The 10,715-nt window shown below is 46.7% G+C and overlaps 1 non-coding gene across 1 annotated transcript; it reads left to right on the top strand.

The window, feature by feature from the left end:
- The first annotated feature begins 4,846 nt into the window (after positions 1–4,846).
- On the top strand, positions 4,847–4,914 carry LOC123457783. The gene has a single exon (XR_006635152.1). It is a non-coding gene; the product is annotated as a small nucleolar RNA SNORD42 (small nucleolar RNA).
- Positions 4,915–10,715: the final 5,801 nt, after the last annotated feature.

Below are 10,715 nucleotides of genomic sequence, written 5' to 3'. Positions count from 1 at the left end.
AGGAGGAAGGCGGAGGAGAAAAGCACGTGAGCTTGCCTCCTTTCACGCTCCTACCAGGGCCTGCCCTGAGGACAGCTGCTCCCTTTTGCTCATTTTAGAACCAGAGACATGATTATGACCAAATTTAGTAAACTACCCAAAATGAAAATGCAACCCATGTTTTAAAGTGCATTTCTCCAGCTCCACCCTGTGAAAAGGAAGGTCTGGGCTGTGAGGGTGAGGAGTGGGCAGCAGAAGTGGCAAGGCTGGCTGCCATGGCATGGGGCTTGGGGACAGGAGAACATAGGTGGGGTTTTCCTCATCAGGCACAGACAAACCTACCCAGCCAATGAGGACAGAGCCCAGCCAGGAGCAGAGGGGCTTGAATTTGAGGAAGCATCATCTTGGCTTCTTGTTTCTGATCACAGCCGGGGAGGAAAGCTGCCTCTGGTGAACACTGAGGCCGCCCACCATGGTGGACATGCCCCTCCCGGCGCAAGGCTACCGTTAGCACATTGTGCCGCAGTGTTTGGCGAGGATCATCCGGAACCCCGGTAAACCAAACAAACACTTCCTACAACCATAGCTGCCAGGTACTGGCAGGTTGGGGGTGGGGGGTCCCTCATGTGGTAGGTGTTATGCCAGGAGGTTTACAATATGTTTCTTCTAGGAATTCTACTTGAAGCAGGCTGCCTCAGAGAGACTTTCATAATGATAAAGAACGGATGAACTTATTCAGTGGGCATGGATGTAAAAGCTAGCTTTGCAAGTATGGCATTTAAGAGCAATTATGATAAGCCTACCATGAAAGCCACTATGTCCCATGCATGTGTACCCAAAGGACCCTACACAGAGATACCTGCACATCAGTGTTTATTGTTGCACCATTCACAATGGCCAAGATACCCACCAATAAGATGAATGGATAAATAAAATGTGACATGTATACAAATGGAATTTTATTTAGGTACAAAGAAAAATGAAATTATAGCATCTACAGAAAAATGAATGAAACAGATTATGTTGAGCAAAATATGCCAGACTCAGAAACATAAAAGTTTTCTCTCATATGTAGAGAGAGAAAGAGAGGCAGAGAGAGAGAGATTAACATGAAAGTAGAAAGGAGTTATTTAGGGGCTTGGGGGAGACCAATAGGTGGGGGAGAATATAATCAAGGTCTAATGATACATATTTCTGTATAAAAATGTCATAATGAGGGCTATAGATATGGCTCAGCAGTTAAAGGCATTAATTTGCAAAGCCTAATGACCCAGGTTTGATTCCCCTGTACCCATGTAAAGCCAGATACACAAAGTCGCTCATGGTTCTGGAGTTCACTTGCAGTGGCAGGAGGCCCTGGCATGCCCATACCCTTTCTCTGTCTGCCTCTTTCTCTCTGTCTCTCTTTCTCAAATAAGTAAAATATTTTTACATGTCATAATACAACTATTATCTTGTACATTAACTGCTGTGGTTTGAAGTGTACTTGCTTATGCTGGTCATGGTGTTGGTTTCTCTCTCAACTCAGACTTGTAAAAGTGAGCCAGCCTCTGCCATTATGTAACTGACCCTGAATCTGTAAGCTTCAAATAAATTTCCTTTCTCCCATAACTGTGCCTGGTTTGGAAGTTCATCTCAGCAACCTGAAACTGTCTGCTACACTAACAAAAATAAATAAAGATAAAAATGAAAATAAATAAAAGACTGGAAGAAAATACAATACTTCACAATGTCTCTGGGTACTTTGGAGAACTCAAGTGGTTTAAGCCTTGAGCCTGATTCTAAAAGGCAGATCCTTGAAGTGAGAGGCAGGGCCAGCCAATGGGACAGACACTGGACTGGCAGCAGAAGGTGGGATACCCTTGCTGTTGATATCGGGTCGGTGCCTTCCCCCTCTGGGCCCCTGAGTTCTCCATCTGGAATTGCTAGAGGTGGACAGAATGAGCTATCGGCTGCTTTCCAACCGAGTCAGGGGCCTGATGCCACAGGCCCCTGGTCACTCTTCCTCTTTGTCCTCAAAGTCTCCATGGCCCAATAGTCAGAGAAGCCTTTGAGCCCTATTGTTCCACCCTGTCTTTAATGAGGCCACATCTGGAGTGTATCTCCTCTGAGTTCTGTTGTGTACAGTTCCTCACAGCTGGGCCTCTCTAAATCAATTTGTTCTGCAGACGAGTTCCCAGAATCATTCAGAATCTGACCCAGAAAAGGCAGTTTTATTTCTCTCCAGCTTCTGGTTCCAAAAGCTGTGAGCTGAGCCCAGCCTACCTCAGAAAAAGCTCCCCAGCTCCTCCCTATCACAGCCAGCAAGGATTTCAGTGTCATGCTCCCGTCTTCACACACAAAGGATGAACCAGCCCCTCCCAGTTCCCTCTGAGGCAGGAGCAGAGTCCTCAGCTCTACAGTGACAGGACTGGACTGAAATGACCCTTCCCCCTAAACTTCCAGTAGTTCTTGAATTCTAATTCTTACCAGAGACATGAAGTAATTATGGGGGAGAAGAATTAAGGTCTCTATGAAGGGAGAGAGAAGGAGGCTTGGCCAGCTCCAGGGAAGGCCTACATTCTTTTGTCCTGTCCATAGCGAATATCACAGGACTCTCCGAAGAGCCATGGCCATTCTCCTTACTACTCCTGACACTGTTCTGGTCCCAGCTCTCTTTGGAATGGGGCGACTAAGAGTCTGTCTGCTCCCCTCCCCAGGAAGTGCTCCCTGAGCACCACCAGGTTGGCCCAGGGACCTGTTTCCACTCTAACTCAGGTAATGCTCAGAGCCTCTCAGTGGTGGGCACGGGCCAAGCCCCTATTCTACCGAGCAGGAAATTGGGAATCAAGGATGAAGTGACATGACCAACGTCCAAGCAGCCAAGCAGAATGTGCTTCCAGACCGGAGCTGCTGCAAATCCTGACTTCATTAACATGTGTCATGGAGAGAAAACTCCAACCCTTGTTGTCAGTTGTTTCCCTAGTGATAAGCACTTGGAACCAGACTCCACTTAGAGATATTTTTTTTTGAAGAGTTGTTCAGTTATTTGTTTGTTTAGAAACAGAGACAAGCTGTGTATCCTAGCCTGGCCTGAACTCATGGCGATTCTTCTGCCTCAGCCTCCCAAGAGCAGGAATGACAGGCGTATGCCACCATGCCCAGCTGGAAGATAGTGTTTTTTGCTTGTTTGTTTGATTTTTTTTTTTAATTTGAGAGAGAGAGAGAGAGAGGCAGAGAGCAAGAGAGAGAATGGGCGTGCCAGGGCTTTCGGCCACTGCAAACGAACTCCAGACACGTGCACCCCCTTGTGCATCTGGCTAACGTGGGTCCTGGGGAATCAAGCCTCGAACCAGGGTTTTTAGGCTTCACAGGCAAGCACTTAACTGCTCAGCCATCTCTCCAGCCCTGGAAGATAGTCTTTATCAAAAGGAACATGTGTGTTCAGCTTGGAAGGCTGAATCCTTCTCAAGGTTTACAATAAGATCAGCAGCTTCTGTCCCACCTCTCGTGTCCCCACCCGTTACTACAGAGAGAGATCGGCCGCTCTCTGCTCCTCCGGCTGCTGCTTCGTGGATTTGCCTCCACATTCTCTCAAGCCCCGCTTTCTCAGAAGTTCTCAATCTTAAGTCACTACTGCCTGCTTTATATTATGGAAAATGAAAGGCTTTGTTCACTTACACTACCAGCTCTCCCAACCTTTAAAAAAAAAAGTTTTTTAAATTTATTTGCAAGCAGAGAGAGAGCGAAGAGAGAATGGGTGCTCCAGGGCCTCCAGCCACAGCAAACAGACTCCAGATGCATGCACCACTTTGTGTATCTAGCTTTACATGGGTACTGGGCAATCAAACTCGGATCATTAGGCTTTTCAGGCAAGTGCCTTAATCGTTGAGCCATCTCTCCAAACCTCATCCTTTATTATTTGTATTTGTGTTGTTTTTATTATTTTTTTAATTTTTTATTTAGTTTGAGAGAGTCTTATGGGCACACCAGGGCCTCCTGCCATTGCAAACTCCAGTCACATGTGCCACTTTTTGTGCATGCCTTTACATGGGAAATCAAATCTGGGCTGGCAGGCTTTGCAAGCAAGTACCTTTAAGACTGAGCCATCTCCCCAGCTGTGTCCACATTTCTTAAGACAGGGTTTCATGTAGCTCAGGCTAGCCTTAAACTGACTATGTAGCTGAGGATAACCATGAAGTTCCTGCCTCTACCTCCTGAGCACTAGGATTCTAGGAGTGTGCCACCATACCTGGTAGCTCTTCCATCCTCATAGCCTAGCAATATTGCTTTTATCAGCCACGAGGCAATGAGGGTCAGCTAGACTCTGTCCACAGAGTTGCAGAACTGACCGACTCTGGACCTCTGGTTCACCACAAAACATTCAATGCTAACATCTGCTTCTTTCTCTCTCTCTGAACCCCATGACAACCCTACCCCGCAAGGATGGTATGAGGAAGCAAGGCTGGCCTGGAACAGAGGACATTTAGAGACATCTCCTCTCTGAGGGACTAAGCTGGACCTGAGAGCAAACATACTGGGTGGCCCCTGAGGGATCCAGTGCAGGAAGGAAAGCCACAGGGGAACCCATCTCAGGGCCACCAGGAAGCTACTGCAGAACAGATGAGCCTCATATCAAGTAAAGACATCCCGGGCTGGAGAGATGGCTTAGCGGTTAAGCGCTTTCTGTGAAGCCTAAGGACCCCAGTTCGAGGCTCAATTCCCCAGGACCCATGTTAGCCAGATGCACAAGGGGGCACATACGTCTGGAGTTCATTTGCAGTGGCTGGAGGCCCTGGCATGTCCATTCTCTCTCTCTCTCTTTCTCTGCCTCTTTCTCTGTCTGTCACTTTCAAATAAATAAATAAACATAAAACAAAAAAAATTAACACAAGTGATGGAAAATTCACTATTTGGAAAAGAATGACAACAGCAACAAAGGAACCACTGATGTGCCAGAGGGGAAAAAAAAATTAAAAAAAAAAAAAAAAAAGAAAAGACATCCCCTCGCTGGCAGGCGACAGGCTAGGCCATGAGCAGGGGACACAGAGGAAGGGATTCCTGCAGCAAAGGGAAGTGAGCATGTGACTTCTTGAAGTCCCTGAAAAGTCTTTAACCCAGTTATCTGCTTTCTTTAGTCATAGTTGGCAATGAGTACCCAGTGGTGCTCCGCAACTTTTCTTGACTTTGCAGCTAGAACTGCCCATCTGGAAGTTTCGTGTAAGGATGCTGAAATAACTCTTCCCATTCCCATGAGCAATCTCTCCCACTGACCCCTGCCTTATAAAACAAGGTTCGACATGATTCATGGATGGATTCATGACTCAGCAATTTGGGGCAGTAGCCTCCCTCCCGAAGGACTTAATGCTCCAAGATGGATAAGGGCTGGAGAGATGGAGCAACTGTAGCCGATTTGGGCCAATTGAGGCTTCTCTGGCAGGATAGCAAGAATCTCAAAAGGCACCACCCCTGCCCCACTTAAAGAGGGCAGAGTGCGGTTGAGCACACGGTGGACACAAGGTGGGGCAGGCCTGGCCCCCACGCAACCCACAGAGCTCTGTCCCCACCTCTCTTTCCTTTCTTGGGCTCTTGCAAAGAAGTGGGCTTGCTCAGAGATGCAAACCATCTCCTGTGCTTTCCAAATGGGACAGGCTCAGTCATCCTCACACTGTGGCCGCAGCTTGGGTAGCCAGCTAAGAGGGAGGCCAGGACCCTTGGTCAGGGCGAGGGAGCTGCAGGACCTGTGAATCACCTCTTCCCTGCTGTGAGAAGCAAGAGAGAGTGGTGACCACTGAGCTCTGGACTAAGATCGGAGGCTCTGTGTGAACTTAGACCAGTTCCCTGCCCTTCCTGAGCCCCAACATCTTCATCTAAAATGGCACATAGGTGTGGAGTTTGATTACAGTGGCTGGAGGCCCAGGTGCAACAATTCTTTCTCTCTTGTTCTCACTTTCTTTCATTAAAGAAAGGCCGATCTGTTGGGCTTGCCTAAAAAAAAGAAAGAAAGAAAAAGTATGAAGTGGGTCCAGGATTTATCTGTCTGGTACCTTTTGACAGGGTGTTTTGGGAATTAACTAACTTCATTTATAAGAAGTCTTTAGAACAGTGCCCTACTCAAAGTACTTATTATTAGCAAATGTAGACAGGAGGCAGCAATCCTCCCCAACCAAGCTTACAAAATGAGAGAGTATAATACATGTAGAAAGAAAGCCTCTGAAGTCATGTATAGAGGTGAGAACTTTGGGTGTCAAATATAAAATGTCACAAATTTCAGGAGACATCAAGAGGCAAGTATTTCTGATTGTACTTGCCAAATAAATATTGTGGCCATGATACATCAAGCATTTAGGACTTGTTATCAAGACGATTGGCTGGGCGTGGTGGTGCGTGCCTTTAATCCCAGCACTTGGGAGGCAGAGGTAGGAGGATCACCGTGAGTTCAAGGCCATCCTGAGACTACATAGTGAATTCCAGGTCTGCCTGGGCTACGGTGACACCCTACCTTGAAAAACAAACAAAGATGATTGAAGGGTAATTTGACTTTTTAAACAACGTAATACAGCACAGCAGTTTATATTGAGTGTGCCTCCATGTTTTATGTGTATGCGTATGTACAGTGTGTGTGCATGGGCATGCGTGAGTCACGGCGTGCATGTGGAGGTGCAAGGACGGCCTCAGGGTGGTGGTCCTCTCCTTCCACCTTGTTTGAGACAGAGTCACTCTTGGGATTTGCTGCTGGGGAGTTCAGACTAACTAGTCCGCAGGCTTAGGGGTCCTTCTGACTCTACTTCTCATTGCTGGAGGCCTGTTGGGAGAGCAGCCACATGAACCACTCCTGTTTTGTGTGGGAGCTGGGGATCCAGACTCTGGTTGTCAGGCTTGCATGGCAGCACTTTTAACCCCTGAGCCATGTCCCCAGCTCCAAAACCAATTTAAAAAATATTTATTTGAGGGCTGGAGAGATGGCTTAGTGGTTAAGCGCTTGCCTGTGAAGCCTAAGGACCCCGGTTCGAGGCTCAATTCCCCAGGACCCACGTTAGCCAGATGCACAAGGGGGCACACACGTCTGGAGTTCATTTGCAGTGGCTGGAAGCCCTGGCACTCCCTCTCCCTCCCTCTCTCTCTCTCCCCCCCCCCTTCCTTCTGTCGCTCTCAAATAAATAAAAATAAACAAAAAAAATTTTTTAAAAATATTTATTTGAGAGAAATAAAGGGGGGAGAAAGAGAGAGAATGGGCGCACCAGGGCCTCCAACCACTGCAAATGAACTCCAGAGGTGTGCACCCCCTTGTGCATCTGGCTGACGTGGGTCCTGGAGAATCGAACCAGGATCCTTTGGCTTTGCAGGCAAGTGCCTTAACCGCTAAGCCATCTCTCCAACCCTTCAAATCCAATTTTTGAAGGTACCATTTAAAAAGAGAGTCCTATGTTAACACTGTCAGTAATATAAGAGAGCCAGCCCAAACTCAAGACAAGATTACTAAATGGAATGAGAAGTGCTGACAAAGGGAATGTGGTCCCTAGCTTGCTATGTGCTCTGTTAGGCAACCCAGCCTCATTTCCTTTAACTACATTTGGCACCAGGCCATCTTTGGGTGCCTCCTAGGTCTACCACCACCCACCCATGCATCTCTGACTTGGCCACCACCAAAAAAAAAAGGCATGCTTTCTGAGCAAACACCACCACCTAGTGTGTTATGCAAGAAAGACATGCCTGTGGGGATAGTCTCTTCCTCCCTCCCTCCCTCCCTCCCTCTCTCTCTCTCTCTCTCTCTCTCTCTCCCCTCCCACCCCACCCCCATTTTCCTTTTCTTTTTCTTTTTTTTTTCTTTTTTTTGGATAGTCTTACACTCAGCTCATCTTCCTTCCTTCTTACCCTCAAGTTCAATATCTTGTTACTGGAAATACAGCCCTTAAACTAAGTACAGTGATACATACCTGCAAACCCAACAATAGGGAGGCTAAGGCAGGAGGATGGTTTGAAGCCAGCCTGAGACACAAACTGAGATCAAGGGCAGTGTGGGCTCCATTGTGAAGCCCTCAAAAGGTCTCAAAAGGAAGAGAGGATAAGGAGGGAGGGAAAGAAGGAAAGGAGGAAGAGAGGGAAATAAAGAAAGTAAAAGAAAGAGGGAAGAAGGAAGGGAGGGAGGGGAGAAAATAGGAAAGGAAAAAAAAGGATAGAAAGGAAAAAGTTGGTTGCCCACTACCCAGAAGCAATGCATCCCCTAAGAGAGTTTGGAGTCATGCAGACTCTTAGGCTACACCCAAGACCTGCTGAACCCACATGTACTTTTAATAAGATCGAGGTGATCACTGTGGTACACAGTAATGAAGAACTCTGTGTTATTAATTAATTTATTTATTTATTTATTCTTTTGAGGCAAAGACGGAAGCTTTGCCTCAAACACAAGCTACCAGGTCTGCCTCTCAAGAGTGGAGTACAGTCAACTTTGAGATTACAGACAGTGAGCTATATAGAGAAGAGCTCTATTGTAATAGGAGTAGGGAGGGAAGCTGGTAATGCAGGACCCTTTAGCTTAATAGATACTCAGCCTGTAGAGAAACCCAGAATTGACCTGTATAAATAAAACAAATCTGGAGGGCTGGAGAGATGGCTTGGCAGTTAAGGCACTTACCTGTGAAGCCTATTCTCCTGGTTCCACGTAAGCCAGATGGACAAAGTGACATATGCATGGTTGCATGCTTGCAATGGCTGACGGCCCAGGTATGCCAATTCTCTCTCACACACATTAAAAGAAAAAAAAAAAAAAAAAGGCCAAGCCGGGCATGATGACGCACATGGGAGGCAGAGGTAAGAGAATCGCCGTGAGTTTGAGGACACCTTGAGACTACATAGTGAATTCCAGGTCAGCCTGTGCTACAGTAAGACCCTACCTTGGGGTGGGGGGAAGGTCAGTCTGTTAGGCTTGCCTTAAAAAAAATTCTTCCCAAGCAACATGAAAGAAGCTTGTCATATGATGAACTTTGGTTGCTTGAATTAATTTTTTGTTTATTTTTATTTATTTATTTGAGAGTGACAGACAAAGAGAAAAAGAGGCAGAGAGAGATTGAGAGAGAGAGAGAATGGGCGCGCCAGGTCCTCCAGCCACTGCAAACAAACTCCAGACACATGCACCCCCTTATGCATCTGGCTAACATGGGTCCTGGGGAATTGAGCATCAAACTGGAGTCCTTAGGCTTCACAGGCAAGCACTTAACCACTAAGCCATCTCTCCAGCCCGAAAATTTTTATAAATCTATAAAATGGAATCTTCCAGAATGGCCAGTGGGGATGACAGGGATGGAGATCCCTGAGTCCTCATTTCCACTGCACCTACATTGCATGGCAGGAGCAAGAAGCCAGAGTCACATTGTCACATCATCAGGGAGGAAGCAGACAGAGAGGGAGAGAGAACGGCAAGGGGCCCACTCCTAGTGACACACTTCCTCCAATAAGGCTCTGCCTCCTAAAAGTTCCACAACCTTCCCCCAAAGCACCACCAACTGCGGATTAAGTATTCAGACACATGAGTCTGTCGGGACATTCTACATTTAAACTACCACAGAAGGGGATCCTTGCTATGCCATGGCAAAAAGTTTAGTAGTTATGAGTAAAAGAGAACTTGCCAGAGATGGGCCTTATCATAGGTTTCTGTGCAGTATTAAAGGTGCCACCTGGTTTCTTCTTGATGCTTACAGGAAAATATGAGGCAAGAAACAGAGGGACAAATTGTTACACAAAAGTCAACGAGGGGTCTGGGGAAGATGACTCAGGATAAAGCACTTGTGCGTAAGCATGAGTATCTGAGTTTGGCTCCTCAGAACCCATGTAAAGCAACAGCACAAGCATCTCTAATGCTGATGAGCCCACAGCAAAGTGGGAGGCAGAGGCAGGAGAATCCCCTGAAAGCTTATGAGCCAGTTAGCCCGGCAAACACAGACCCTGCCTCAAACAAGGTGGGGGTGAGGACTAGCGCCAATGTTGTCCTCTGACCTTCACACAAGTGCTAAGACATGCATGCACCCGCATCACACACCTGAACACACACACACACACACACACACACACACACACAGAGAGAGAGAGAGAGAGAGAACTAGGAATGGATGATTGACAAAAACTTTTAAGCTTCTCCAGAAGGCAAGAGATGGTTAAAAAAAAAGTGTGAAGACAAAGATAAACTCCTTCTTTAAAATATTTATTAGAGAGAGAGGGAGGGAGAGAATGGGCATGACAGGGCCACCTGCCTCTTCAAATAAGCTCCAGACTCACACACTTCTTTGTACATCTGGCTTTACATGAGTATTGGGGAACTGAACTAGGGTCATCAGGCTCTGCAAGCAAACACTTTCAACCACTGAACCAGCCAGCCAGCCAGCCCCAAGACAAAATCTTAAAAGGCAACAGGAAGCAAAGAAGAGCAATATTATGGCAGATGAGTTCTCATCCAGAACAATTCTGATCCTGAGGGAGTGGAACTGTAAATTCATAGTGCTGAGATCAGAACCAGCCAAGCTAGACTATCTTAACATTAAAGGCTAGGCTGGAGAGATGGCTTAGTGGTTAAGGTGCTTGCCTGCAAAAGATCCAGGTTCAATTCCCCAAGACTCACATAAGCAAGATACACAAGGTGGTGTGTACAACTGGAATTTGTGGCCTGGCATGCCCATTCTCTGTCTGCCCCCCACCCACTCTCTCAAATAAGTAAATATTTTTTTAATTACAAAAGGAGAAAACATTGGAGGCTGAATATAAAT

This window comes from Jaculus jaculus, chromosome 1 (genome assembly GCF_020740685.1).
Source record: "Jaculus jaculus isolate mJacJac1 chromosome 1, mJacJac1.mat.Y.cur, whole genome shotgun sequence".
NCBI classification, from domain to species: Eukaryota; Metazoa; Chordata; class Mammalia; order Rodentia; family Dipodidae; genus Jaculus; species Jaculus jaculus.
This window is presented reverse-complemented; position numbering and strand designations above follow the sequence as displayed.